The sequence below is a fragment of the Oryctolagus cuniculus genome, chromosome 4 (genome assembly GCF_051225735.1).
Source record: "Oryctolagus cuniculus isolate XC-2025 breed Fujian yellow rabbit chromosome 4, ASM5122573v1, whole genome shotgun sequence".
Classification (NCBI taxonomy): Eukaryota; Metazoa; Chordata; class Mammalia; order Lagomorpha; family Leporidae; genus Oryctolagus; species Oryctolagus cuniculus.
The window spans coordinates 134,196,549-134,211,928 of record NC_142870.1 but is presented as its reverse complement, the minus strand read 5'-3'; the positions used below and the strand labels follow the sequence as shown (position 1 = coordinate 134,211,928).

The 15,380-nt window shown below is 39.1% G+C and overlaps 1 long non-coding RNA gene across 7 annotated transcripts in view; it reads left to right on the top strand.

The window, feature by feature from the left end:
• LOC103350411 (uncharacterized) overlaps window positions 1-15,380 on the top strand; it is a 335,035-nt gene that overhangs the window by 15,204 nt on the left and 304,451 nt on the right. The window lies entirely within an intron of this gene.

Below are 15,380 nucleotides of genomic sequence, written 5' to 3'. Positions count from 1 at the left end.
CCGTTTCGGCCAATTGGGGAGTGAACCATGGGATGGAAGACCTCTCTGTCTCTCTCTGCCTCTCCTCTCTCTGTGTAACTCTGACTTTCAAATAAATAACTAAATCTTAAAAAAAAAGATAGAAAATATTTCTCTTAGAAACCAACCAGCAAGGGTAGTGAAAGTTGAACGGCTATTGATCGTAAATCATGTGTACACAGGTTTCTACATACACCTAGAAATATAATTTGGCAAACAGTTTTAAAAATATTTTATTTTTATTTGAAAAGCTAAGTGACAGAGAGGGAGGAGGGAGGTGGGGGCAAGGGTGGGAGGGAGGGAGGGAGAGAGATAGGGGTGGGAGAGTCTATCCACTGGTTCATCCTCCAAAGGCTAAGGCTAGGGCAGGTTGCAGCCAGGATCCAGGAACTCCATTTGGGTCTCCAACATGTGTCGCAGGGAATCAAGTACCTGGGTCATCATATGTTGCCTCCTAGGGTGCACATTAGCAAAGTGTTGAGTTGGAAGTAGTGGAGCTGGGACTTAAATCAGGCATTCTGAAATAGGATCTGGGCATCATTAGTCATGGTTTAACTGCTGTGCTGCACCTGTCGCTAATCTGGCACTCTTGATCCATGTTTGTTTCTCTAAGATTTATTTATTTGAAAGTCAGAGTTACAGAGAAATAGAAACACACACACACACACACACACACACACAGAGAGAGAGAGAGAGAGAGAGAGAGAGAGGGAAATTTTTCATCTATTGGTTTGGTGCCCACATGGGATGCCAGCGCTTCAGGCCAGGGCGTTAACCCGCTAAGCTACAGTGCTAGCCTCATGTGTGAAGTTTTATTTGTTGCTTGCACACAGAGCAATTTTGTTATGTGTTTGTATATTAATACTAAAGAACAATCATGCCATGTGTGATATACATATTTTTAAAAATTTTTAGAAAATACATTTAAATATTTTTGAAAGTCAGAGTTATAGAGAGAGCAGGAGAGACACATGGAGATTTTCCATCTGCTGGTTTACTTTCTGCTGGTTTACTCCCCAGATGGCCAGAATGGCCACTGCTGGGGCAGACCAAAGCCAGGAGCCAGGAGCTTTAAATGGATCTTCCACAGAATGCAGGGACCCAAAGATGTGGGCCATCTTCTGCACCTTTCCTAAGGGCTGGATAGAAGTGGAGCAACCGGGATTTGAACTGGCTCCCACATTGGATGCTAGAGTTGTAAGCAATGACTTAACCCACTACACCACAAAGAAGGCCTCTGAGTATATATTTTAGAACTGCAATTTTCACTTGTTAATTCACTTTTTCAACAAACACTTTTTAATACCTTCTATGTACCAGGACTTCTTCTAGGAGCTGGAGATACAGGAATAAGTAAGTCAAAGTTTCTTGTGGAGTTTACATTCTAGGAGATAGTAACAGCAATTAATGTGGAAAGAATACATATAACACACATAAAATATAACTCCAGATGATCATAAGTGCTATACTTAAACTAACATCAGGTGTGGAGATAGGCACGCATTGAGGCAGAGATGCTAATGAAATCAGTACTGGCAATGAGGAGAGGGCATTCGAGCTAAGACCTCAATGATGTGAAGGATACAGTCATGAGAAGAGAAAGGAGTAGGGGATTCCAGGCAGGGAAGAGAAATATCAAGGCCCTTGAGTGGGAAATAGCTTGATATATTAACAAAAGTATTCATTCATTCCTTTTTACAAATATTTGCTCAGAGTCTATTTTGGCAAGATGAAACATATTTGAAGGTGCTGTGGAAAAGATGACTAACAAAACAGAGACCTGGAGATCTAGGATCTGTAGAACTTTTGTTCTAGTGGAAAGAAAGACCCCCAAAAAAGTGAATTAATAAGAGACAGAACAACACAATAAACATTCTTTGGTTGGTTCACTACCTTGAGTGGCCAGAAAATGCCTTTCTAAGTAAGTGATCTGTGTAACAGGAAGGTGGGAGTATGAGAATCACACTGTGTCACACACTCTCTTTGAGTATTACAGATTAGTTTGAGACATAGTAACTCAGTTGGGATAATGTGTAATGGTGTGGAGCCAGCTGTAAACTCCCCCTTTTTTCCCTTCCACTCATGAATGCATATAGAAAGCATGGAACTGTACCTGTCTGAATTTAGAAAAAGGAGAAATAATAAATTCAGCTACTCTATTATTATTAGTAACTAAAAAATGACATTCAGCTCTCTACACCAAGGCTCTGAGGTATTGAAGCCGAAAACAGCTGTTTTAATTGTTGGAAGTGTATGGCAGAATTAAGGAGTTTTTACTTCAGAAAGAATAGTTTCAGGGGCTGGTACAGTGTAGCACCTTAAGTTGCCACTTGGGACACCCACAGCCCATGTCAAAGAACTGGTTCAAGTCCTGGCTGCTTCGCTTCAGGACCAGCTTCCTGCTAATGCATCCTGGGATGCAGTGGTTGATAGCTCACATGCTTGGGCCTCTGCCACCCATGTGGGAGAACTGAATGGACTTCTGAGTTCCAGACTTCATCCTTGCTCAGCTCTGGCTATTGTATGCATTTGGGTGGTAAACCAGAGAATGGAAGATATCTCTCCTCACCCCCAATCTCTGTTTTTGTTACTCTGCCTTTCAAGTAAAATAAACATTAAAAATAATAGTTTTAATAGCAATGTACCTTAAATAATGAGAATGTGAACAATTGTATGAGATTGAACAATTCTGCAAAGTTAAGAATCCAGCTTGTTCAACTTTTTTATTAAAAATATGGATTCAGCATTGGGTACATTTCTGGTACTTTGCAATATTTTTTAAATGTTGGGAAATTGACCATTTAAGTCAAGATTCTTCTACTATAAGGAATGGAATTCTATTTTTTTTTTTTTTTTGACAGGCAGAGTTAGTGAGAGAGAGAGAGAGACAGAGAAAGGTCCTCCCTCTGCTGGTTTACCCCCACAAATGGCCACTACGGCTGGTGCACTGTGCCGATCTGAAGCCAGGAGCCAGGTTCCTCCCCACCTGGTCTCCCATGTGGGTGCAGGGCCCAAGAACCTGGGCCATCCTCTACTGCGTTCCCGGGCCACAGCAGAGAGTTGGACTGGAAGAGGAGCAACCGGGACAGAATCTGGTGCCCTAACCGGGATTAGAACCCGGGGTACTGGCGCCGCAGGCGGAGGATCAGCCAAGTGAGCCATGGTGCCGGCCCTATTTTAAATAGTTCAAGTGAAAGGATGTTTATTGAAAGGACAGAGCACAGACAGGAAACAGAATATAGAATTTCCCGTCTTGAAACATTTTCTTCACTTGGCTTCCTGAAATCCCACTCTCTTAGATTTGTACTGTCTAGACTCACTGTTTCTTAGTCTCAATTTTTTTAAGGATTTATTTCTTTATTTGAAAGGTGAAGTTACAGAGAGGCAGAGGCAGAGGGAGAGAGAGAGATCTTCCATCCACTGGTTCACCCCCAAATGGCCACAATGGCCGGAGCTGGGTTGATCCAGAGTCAGGAGCCAGGAGCTTCTTCCAGGTCTCTCAAACGGGTGTGGGGTCCACGCACTTGAGTCATCTTTTACTGTTTTCCTAGGCCATAGCAGAGAGCTAGATCAGAAGTGGAGCAGCCATAGCTTGAACTGGCGCCCATATGAAATGTTGGCACTGCAGGAGGCTGCTTTACCACTACAGCATCAGCCCCTTAGTCTTATTTTTAGTTCTTCTGTATCTCTATTATCTCTAAATGTTGGAGCTTCTTATACCTCTGTCTTCTATCTCAGTATTCACTTTGCAGGTCTTATTCAGCTTCAAGTCTTTAAATTTTATCACTGTGCTGATGGTTTACAAATCCTTTTCAATCACTTTACACAGATATCTAAAGATATCTATAACCAACATTTCTGAAACAAAGACCAAATTTCCAATTCCTCACAACACACACACACACACATAATGCTTGCCCTTTCACAATGATCCATATCTTAGTCAAAGAAAATTCCATTCATCTAATTATTCAGTCAAAACTTTGACGCCAATCCTCTTTTCTTTCTTTCTCTCAAATCCCAAATCTAATCCATAAGAAATCTCTGCTGACTCTAGCTTAGAATCAGTCCAGAAATGTATCGCCTTTTCTGCTACTTCTTTGTCCAACTCTCTATGATCCCTTACCCAAATCATTGCTATAGCCTCCTAACATCTGCCTACCATCAAATCTCTTTTGTCTCTTAATATAGAAGCTTTAGTGATACACTTAAAATGAGGATAGTTTAAAAGATAAGTTGAAAATTGAATTAAAAGATAGGTGTATTTTGGTGCAAAATAATTTTGAAATCCATGCATAGGTTTTTTTTTTTTACCCAGAAACCTTTTTTTAAATAAGATTTATTTATTTATTTGAAAGTCAGAGTTACATAGAGAGAGGAGACGCAGAGAGAGACAGAGAGGTCTTCCATCCCATGGTTCACTCCCCAATTGGCCACAATGGCTGGAGCCAGAAGCCAGGAGCTTCTTCCAGGTCTCCCACACAGGTGCAGGGGCCCAAGGACTTGGGCCATCTTCTACTACTTTTCAAGGCCATAGCAGAGAGCTGGATTGGAAGTGGAACAGCCGGGTCTCGAACCAGCGCCCATATGGGATGCTGGCGGTTCAGGCCAGGGTGTTAACCTGCTGCGCCACAGCCCCGGCCCCCCAGAAACCTTTTACTTAAGGTATACAAACTTCATTCTTTTCATAAATATAACTTTAGGAACATAGTGATTCTTCCCTCCTTACCTGCCCTCCCATCCGAACTCCCACCATTCTTCCCATTCCCTCTCGTTTTCTCATTCTTATTTTTTTTTATTAAGATATATTTTCAATTGACTTTATACACACAAGATAACTCTAAGTGAAGAGTTCAACAAATAGTATGGAAAAAAAAAAACTGTTCTTTAATGGTCAAGACAAGGGCTTTTCAAAGACATCACATCTCAGTGTCAATTTCATTTCTTTTTTTAAATTTTTTTAACTTTTATTTAATGAATATAAATTTCCAAAGTACAGCTTATGGATTACAATGGCTCCCCCCCCCCCCATAGATGACCTTTTAGATACTCTTATAGTTACCACAGATCAGTGAGAATATACAGTATTTCTGGGAATTATACTCATGTAAATTTAGGCTAAATTACCTTGCAAATTATGAAATAAAAATTAAGACGGAACTTTCTGAATAGAATGAACATCTTTTTGGGGGTCTACTTAAAGAGTTGTAGTACTATGTCCCCTACAAATCTTTAGAAATTTCCACTGGATGGGCCAGCTCTCTGCTGTGGCCAGGGAGTGCAGTGGAGGATGGCCCAAGTACTTGGGCCCTGCACCCCATGGGAGACCAGGATAAGCACCTGGCTCCTGACATCGGATCAGCGCAGTGCGCCGGCCGCAGCACGCAGGCCGCGGCAGCCATTGGAGGGTGAACCAACGGCAAAGGAAGACCTTTTTCTCTCTCTCTCTCTCTCACTGTCCACTCTGCCTGTCAAAAAAAAAAAAAAAAAAAAACAAACAAACAAACAAAAAAAAAAACAAAAAAAAAAAAACCAGAAATTTCCACTGGATGGTATTTTTTTTTTAATTAAGGGCTTTATTCCTGCAAATGTGCCTCAGGGGGTTGGTGGCATGTCTAAGGTTTACACTTGGATACACATTGGAAAGGAGGAAGTCAAAATGTTCCTGTTTGCAGGTGACACGCTCCTTTATATAGGGGGAACAAAAAAAGAACTTATAAGGGGATTGGGCAAAGTTCCAGGATCAACACACATAAATCAATAGAATTGTTGCACATCAATAGTTCTTTGGCTGAAAGAGAACTTATCATATCAGTCCCATTCACAATAACTACAAAAATACTCAAATATCTTGAGATAAATTTAGCCAAGTATTTGAAAGATCTCTACAATGAAAATTACAGAACATTAATGGAAGAAATAGAAGGCACCAAAAATGGCAAATATTCTAAGTTTACAGATTGGAAATAACAATATCATCAAAATGTCTATACTACCCAAAACAATTTACAAATTCAATGTGATCCCAATCAAAATATCAAGGACATCCTTCTCAGATCTAGAAAAAATGATCCTGAAATTCATATGGCAACACAAAAGACTCCAATAGCATCTTAAGCAATATAAACAAAGCTGGAGGCATCACAATACCAAATTTCAAGACACACTACAGGACTGTTATAATCAAAACAGCCTAACACTGGCACAAAAGTAGACATGTAGCTCAATGGACTAGAATAGAAACCTCAGACATTAATCCAGGCGTTCACAACCAACTAATCTTTGAAAAGCTAAAATCATTCCCTGGAGAACAAATGGTCTCTTGAACAAATGGTGGAAAATTGGATTTCCACAAGTAGAAGTTTGAAGCAAGACTCCACCTTATACCCTATACAAAAATCAATTCACAATGGATCAAGTATTTAAACTTAAGACCTGAAACCATCAAATTTCTCACTCCCAAGAGTATATCCAAGGAAAGTGAAATCAGCATATTAAAGAGTTACCTGTACGCCAATATTTATAGTAGATCAATTCACATTACCTAAGATGTGGAGTCTATTTAGAAGTCCATCAACTGATGACTGGAAAGAGAAAATGTGGTATATATACATGATGAAATATTACTCAGCCATTAAAAAAGAATGAAAGGCTGACATTTGGAACAAAATGGATGCAACTGGAGACCATTAAACTAAATGAAATAAGACAGACTCAAAAGAACAAATATTACATGTTTTCTCTTATTACATGTTTTCTTCTCTTATTTGTGGTAGTTAATATATAGAAAGAGTATAAAAATTGTGTGAATGGTGATCCCTGTTAAACATAAGAGTAGGAATAAGAGAGGGAAGAGATGTACAATTTGGGACATGCTCAAGCTGACTTGCCCCAAATGGTAGAGTTAGAAACATACCAGGGGACTCCAATTTAATCCCATCAAGGTGGCATGTACCAATGCCATCTCACCAGTCCAAGTGATCAATTTCAGTTCACAATTGATCATAATGAAAGGACTAAGAGTCAAAGGGAGCACATAAACAAATCTAGTACCTGCTAATACTAACTGATAGAATAAATAAAGGGGAGAGTGATCCAACATGGGAAGCGAGATACTCAGCAGACTCATAGAATGGTGGATGTCCTTCCTAAACAGCACTCTGGCCTCAGAATCAGCCCTAAAGGCATTCGGATCTGGCTGAAAAGCCCATGAGAGTATTTCAGGCATGGAAAGCCAAGACACTCTGGCAAAAAAACAAAAAAACAAAAAACAAAAACAAAAACCCTAAATGAAAGATCTCTGTGAGTGAGATCCCAGTGGAAAGAACAGGTCTTCAAAGAAGGAGGTACCTTTCTCTGAAGGGAGGAGAGAACTTCCACTTTGAATATGACCTTGTCTAAACAAGATAAGAGTCGGTGAACTCAAAAGGCTTCCATAGCCTTGGAAACTCATGACTGGTGCATAGGGAGATTACTGATGCCATAAACAGGAGTGTCAATTTGTAAAGTCAACAACAGGAGTCACTGTGCACTTACTCCTCATATAGGATCTCTGTCCTTAATGTGCTGTATTTTGAGACTTCATGCTATAATGAGTACTCAAACAGTATATTTCGCTTTGTGTTTCTATGGGGGTGCAAACTGTTGAAATCTTTACTTAATGTATACTAAACTGATCTTCTGTTAAAAAAAAAAAAAAGAAGAAATTATCAATTCCCAACTTGACTCTCACTGGGATTAAACATGACAATAGGTCTGATCTGATTTCATCATCATTTAAAAAATCATCTATTATTTTTCACTTTATGTTTGTGTGGGGCAAACTGTTGAAATCCATACTTAATGTATACTAAACTGATCTTCTGTATATTAAGATAATCGAAAATGAATCTTGATGTGAATGGAAGGGGAGAGGGAGTGGGAAAGGGGAGGGTTGCGGGTGGGAGGGACGTTATGGGGGGGAAGCCATTGTAATCCATAAGTTGTACTTTGGAAATTTATATTCATTAAATAAAAGTTAAAAAAAAATTGTGTGAATGTCAATCATTTGGTATATAGTTAAAATATTGCTTCACTAAATCAGACCATGCTAATGACAATATACTCTTGTTTCCCACATTAAGAAAAAAATGGGGGGATTGGAGAGGACTCTTGAGGTATTAGTAATTTTTTTTCTTAATTAGGGTGCTGGCCGTTTATCTGTACACTTATATGCATTTCATGGTATGTGTAGTATATTTCAATAAAGTGTTACAAAAAGAAATTTCCATATTAACTGTGTAGTCTTGCTGATTTCTATTTCTATTGAAATGATGGCTTCTGCAGCCAATTCACTTTTTTTTTTTTTTTTTGACAGGCAGAGTGGACAGTGAGAGAGAGAGAGAGAGGGAAAGGTCTTCCTTTGCCGTTGGTTCACCCTCCAATGGCCGCTGCGACCGGCGCACCGCGCTGATCCGAAGGCAGGAGCCAGGGGCTTCTCCTGGTCTCCCATGGGGTGCAGGGCCCAAGTGCTTGGGCCATCCTCCTCTGCACTCCCTGGCCACAGCAGAGAGCTGGCCTGGAAGAGGGGCAACCGGGACAGAATCCGGCGCCCTGACCAGGGCTAGAACCCGGTGTGCCGGCGCTGCAAGGCGGAGGATTAGCCTAGTGAGCCGCGGTGCCGGCCCCGCCGATTCACTTTTGTTGCTTCAGTGCTGAGAGCTAGATTTAGAAGGAGAGCTGAAAACTCAGTTGCCTGTAGGAGTTAAGGAAGGAGCAGAAGCAAAGCAACCTACAATTAGAAATCACTGAGGAAAGGTGAGGGTGAGTGCGAACTGGAGAGAGAATGCTGTACTTCCAGCAGTTGTTGCTGTATGAGAATGCTCATATTCCAAAAGTTAACACAACTTTTCCAGGAAAATTAGAAATCTGGATTTTAAAATGATATAGTTCAGCTTGGAAATGTTGTCAGCTAACTCAGAGTTTTAAAAATATCCTGCTGTAGCTCAACATTTTGCTGGCCAAAACACACATCTGCAGGCTGGATCCAACCCCTGGCCAGTAGTTTGCTTTGTCTGCTGCAAAAGGATTAGTGTGATGGCGGTGGTCCGGCCTCGTTCTTCACAGAAACTGTGAAAACAGCTCGTCATTAACGATCCAAATGTTCTCAATTACAAGTTGTTCTCTCCATTTCCTGTTTTGGAACAAATATTAAATCACATTGGCCTGAAGATTACAAGTAGAGTGACCGTTCATCCTGGGCTGCTGAAGACACCCTTGGTGTAGGTTTAATGGCAGTTTCAACTGTTAATACTGTCAACTTTCATCCTCAGTGATTCTCAGCTCAGATAATAAATTATATATGTACTCTAATTAAGTGTCCCTTTTGCCTCCCTTCCCCAAATTCGCTTACTTTTTATTTGTTCCTTAAAAAAGGGGGGGTTATCATGGAGCATTTTAAATGTGCTACAAAAAACTGGACAAATAATATAGCAAACCTCCATGGAGCCATCACTCAGTTTCAACAACTGTCAACTTATCCTGTATTATTTTGAGTAAAATCTCAGCTTCCATATAATTTCATCCTTAATTTCTTAGGTACTTTAAATTAGATATCCAAAAAATATGTAAAATATTACATTATCTAAATAATCAGTCTACCACTAAATGTTAACATTTTAGCCCACTTTTTTGTTTCAAATTGCCCTTACTTTTTCACAACACACTGACTTCTTACTCTCTTTCTCTTTGTTTCTGTCCACTGTGATCCTATGCTTTTGTTTCTGAGTGCTAAGCAGAGGCCCTTCATCAGCATTTCTTGAATACTTCAGAACTAATTAAATATTTGTTGCTGCATGGAGACCATCTAAAAAGGAGAAAGATAATTTTGAACTTTATTTTTTCCAGTCTGTCAACTGTATTCATCTTTTCAAATCTTGATTGGCCCCGTGGTTTGCATCTAGGGTGGTTTTCAGTGAATTTATAAGTTGGAAGATTCATCCCAGATTCCAATTCTCTGAAGATCTGTTACCTGTTATTACTTTGTCAGTTTTGAAGGAATACATGTATTTTGGTAATTATGTCCTTTGAAAAACTTTTTGAGGTGCAAATGATCATAGAGAAAGTATGACTTTTTTTTTTAAGATTTATTTATTTATTTGAAAGGCAGAGCTACAGAGAAAGAGCGAAAGAGACAGAGAGAAAAATTTTCCATCTGCTAGTTCACTCCCTAAATGGCTACAATGGCCGCAGCTAGGCTGATCTGAAACCAGGAGCCAGGAGCTTTTTCTAGGTCTCCCATGTGGGTGCAGGGCCCCAAGGACTTGGGGCCATCTTCTACTGCTTTTTCTAGGCGCATTAGCAGGGAGCTGGATGGAAGTGGAGCAGCTGGGGTTTGAGCAGGTACCCATATGGGCTGCTGGCACTGCAGGTGGTGGCTTAATTCATTATATCACAGTGCCAAACCCAAGCATGACAAACAATATTATTAAGGACTTCACATACTTTTGTTATTTTTTAATTTTTTGGAAAAATTATTTGATTTAATAGCTATGAATGCACATTATATTAAATATGTATATGTAATTTTCTAAAAACTAATAGTTGATTCTTCATTTGTTTTTTAAGCTTTATTTTATTGTCAATTGATAAATAATAATTGTATATATTTAGATGGTACAGTGTGATGTTTGATACATATATGCATTGTGGAATTATCAAATTAGGCTAACTAACATATCCATCACCTCAAATATTTATCATTTCTTTTTGGGGGGCATTTAAAATGCTTAAAATCCTTTGGTTATTTTGAAATATATAATCTATTATTAAAGGAGGTCCCAATGGTACACAATAGAACACCAGAACTTATTCCTCCTGGCTAACTAATTTTGTGTTCATTGATTGATGTCTGTTCTTTCCCTATCTACCTCTCCTCCTCCCAGTCTTTTATAACCACCATTCTACTCTCTACATTTATTAGTTTGATCTTTTTGGATTCCACATATAATGAGATTATATATTTGTCTCTCTCTGCCTGGTTTACTTCATTTAGCATGTCTTCTAGGTTCAACAATGTTGTCCCCAATTTCCTGCTGCTATTTAAGGCTTACTTGTATTCCATTATGTATGTGAGTTTCCCATGTGAGTGCAGGAGCCCAAGCACTTGGGCCATCTTCCATTGTTTTTCCAGACTATAAGCAGAGAGCTGGATAGGAAGAGGAGCAGCTGGGGTGCAAATGGGCACCCATATGGGATGCCAGTGCTGCAGACAGAGGCTTAGCCTACTATAACACCATGCCGGCCCCCAAATTCTGTTTTTTAGGAAGTCATGGAGGGCAAGCAGCACCTTAAAAATAACGATGAGTGTTTCTCTCCTTTGCTTGGATGATCTGAGTATACTAGGAATTTGATGCTTATGAATGTTAATTAATAAGTCAATTATATATTAGGTACAAAGCAGATTTTAAAACTAACTGATACATGGAAAGAAATAGGTATAAATACATAACAGTCAGTAAATATGAATTTCATTATTAGGTATGCTCCACGCTTCTTTTTCTGTGTAATGCATGTGCTTCTTTACTGGCCAAATTCTTGTCCCGTTGAAGTCCAACACACCAAATTGATTAACATCCCTCAAAGCCTTGATAATAGAAACAAAAGCAGTCTCTCTATCTCTCCCCCTCTTTTCATTTCTTTTTTTAAAACCAAAGATCCAAGTTGTCTTATTTACTTTTTTTTTTTTTAAGATTTATTTATTTGGGAGGTAGAGTTACAGATAGAGATAGGGAGAGACAGAGAGAAAGGTCTTCAATCTCTTTGTTCAAATAGCTGCAATGTCTGGAGCTGGGCCAATCCGAAGCCAGGAGCCAGGAGCTTCTTCTGGGTCTCCCACGCAGTGCAGGGGCCCAAACACTTGGGCCATCTTCCACTGCTTCCCCAGGCCATAGCAGGGTGCAGGATTGCAGAGAAGCAGCCGAGACTCTAAGGCCCCTATGGGATGCCAGTACTGCAGGCAGAGGCTTAGCCCACTACACCACAACTGCAGTCCCATCTTACTTTTTTCAACCGGTTATCAACTTCTCCATGTAAGAAAAGTCACTGGGCACAAGAACAAATATTCTGAGTTGGCTAACCCACAGTGTGATGGCTGGCTAACAAAGGATTCACCCATTTGACCTTGTCTCACTTGGTCTCATCCAGAGGGTATGCCAAAAGGATCAAGGTCATGACAAACTCATGTCTTTGGCCATTTTTAAACCTCTTATTCATTCATCCATGTTCTTGAATGTGCCATTATTAAATCAAGAATCTCTTGCCACCCATTAGATAAGTCTAAGGACTAAATACTTCAAAGACTAGCTCAAGGTAATACAAAGATATTTCAACAGAAATCAAAAAAGAGGAAAATGTGGAATACAATAAAGAGTGAACAAGGAAAGTCTAAGAAGGTATGTGCTTCGTTTGGGCAGTCATTGGTGTAAATTCCTTATCATTCTACTTTTGACAGGTTCTTTCTTTTCTATTACTTAGAAATTTGGCATTTCAATTTTTTGCTTTTTCCATGTTATTTCTAAATTCAGCAAAACTCTGGAGTTCTGGACTAGGAACACCAAACCCACCCTAAAATTATTAATTGCATGATCTGCAACATTTTCAAAGTCATTAAACAAAATCAACATCTGTTTGAGTTTGGGCTGGACAATTTTTTACTCTTATTCTGTAAGAAGGTCTCCTCAGTACATAATTCAGTCTTATAATTTTGTTGTAACTGTTCTCCAATTTCTTGTTGGACATTTGGGTTGTTCCCAGTTGTGGAATATTAGGAATAATTGTGCTGTGAACATTTTGGTACAAATCTTTATTGAATATATGTTTTCATTTCCTTTGAGTAAACACTTAAGAGTATAATTTTTTTAAAGATTTATTTATTTTATTTGAAAGTCAGAGTTACATAGAGAGAAAGAGGGGCAGAGTGAGAGAGGGAAGTCTTCCATCCACTGGTTTACTCCCCAGTTGGCTGCAATGGCCGGAGCTGGGCAGATCTGAAGCCAGAAGCCAGGAGCTTCATTCAGGGTTCCCAAATGAGTAGCAGGGGCTCAAACACTTGGGCCATCATCTACTGTTTTTCCCAGGCCATTAGCAGGGAGCTGGATTGGAAGAGGAGCAGCTAGGACACAAATTGGCACCCATATGGGATGTTGGTATCACAGGTGGCAGCTTAACTTGCTATGTTGCAATGTCAACCACTTTAGCTAATTTTTTTATAGAAAGCTTTTATTTAATAAATATACACTGTAGTTAATTTTTAAAAAAATATTTTGAAAGAAATACATGTATGTTTAATTGGTGCAAGGACATTACCACAAAAAGAATTATCACTTTTTACTTCTATTTATTTTCAAAAAATTTATTTATTTATTTGAAAGGAAGAGAGAAAGATAGAAACTGGTTTACTCTCTAAATGGGGCTGGGCCAGGCTTAAGAAAGGAGCAGAACTCCATTCACACATAGGTGGGTGGTAGGTATCCAAGTACTTGAGCCATCATCTGCTGCTTCACTGATGAATTAGCAAAGAGCTGGATCATAAGTGGAGCAGTTGAGAGTGGAACTGCAACTCTGATAAGGGATGCAGGTGTCCCAAGCAGTGGCTTACACTGCTCTGCTACATCAGCCCCCTTTTTCTAGTTTTAGATACAAGTGCCTGCCAAGACAGGTCTTGGTTAAAATTTGGAGACATATAAAGATTTTACTTCAAATTTTCTCTTTCCTTTCTGTATTCATCTCTTCTTCTTGTGTCTTATTACACCTCTATCTCAGTTTTTGATCACATTAACAAATGTTTTTAGACTTTTAAATTCTGATTTAGTATTTAATGGGTGAATGCCATTAATAGTAATCTCTTTCTCTCTATGTATATAATATATACACATATATTATATATAATATAATACACATATAATATATAGTATGTGTATATATAATACATATGTAATATATATACATATATATGTCTTTTAATTATATGTTGATTGAAGAGTTATCCCTTCAGTTGATAAAGTTAGCCCTGACAATGCATTTGATCATGTCTAGATTTTCTCTAACTTTTGCAGGTGTTTAATTCTTATCTTGCAAGGAATTCTGGAAAATACAAAGCAGTGTGTAAGTGTATTATTGTGCTGGAATGAGGAGGTAGTACTCTCCAATGTCTTCACAGTATTCCAGTATATGATCTTTTTAGGATGAGTTGCCTACTCTTTGAACTTTTCTAAATTCTGTAATCCGTGTACATCCTCTTCTTTGCCTGGCTGGGTAGATGTTATGTCAGCGTTGTGTGCCTCCCTGCCAGAATGACTTTTCATTCTCTTCGAAGGCTTGATTAGATACTGCAGTCTTCAATCACTCAATCACAATTCTTAGTTACACTCAAGCCATTGGCCTCAAGGGATGGTTATGTCCATGTTCTGATCATTATAATTAACCATGCATTTTGCTTCTGTTCCCAGAGTTGTGTTAGGAAAGTGCAAGATTCGTTTAACTCTCCAAATATCTGGCTGTGGAACAGTTAGAAAGGGTTGGACTTTGAAGTCAAATTGGCCCATCTGTATGCATATATATAACTGTGAGTGTAATCTTCCTTTCTTTCAGCATTTATTTATTATTAAAAAGGTGATAAAGGGCATGTTAAATTTCACACAGTACAAGACCTATGCAATGAAAAGTAAGAAGCCAGCACTGTGACATAGTGTGTTAAGCCGCCTCTTGTAATTCTGGCATCCTGTTTCAGAGGGTCAGTTTAGTCCCAGCTGTTTTGCTTCCAGCTAATGCACCTGGGAAGGCAGCTGATGATGTTTCAAGTACTTGGGACCCTGCCACTCATGTGCGAGATCAGGATGGAATGAGTTCCTGGCTCCTGGCTTTAGTCTGGCCCAGATCTTGCTGTTGTGGCTATTTGGAGAGTGAATCAGCAGATGCAGGATTTCTCTCTTTCTCTGTCACTGTCTTTCTTTTTTTTTTTTTAACTTTTATTTAGTAAATATAATTTCCAAAGTACAGTTTATGGATTACAATGGCTCCTCCCCCCCCATAACTTCCCTCCCACCCACACCCCTCCCATCTCCCGCTCCCTCTCCCATTCCATTCACATCAAGATTCATTTTCAATTATCTTTATATACAGAAGATCAATTTAGTATATGTTAAATAAAGATTTCATCAGTTTGCACCCACATAGAACATAAAGTGTAAAATACTGTTTCAGTACTAGTTATAGCATTAATTCACATTGAACAACACATTAAAGACAGAGATCCCACATGAGGAGTAAGTACACAGTGATTCCTATTGTTGTCTTAACAATTTACACTCTTGTTTATGGCGTCA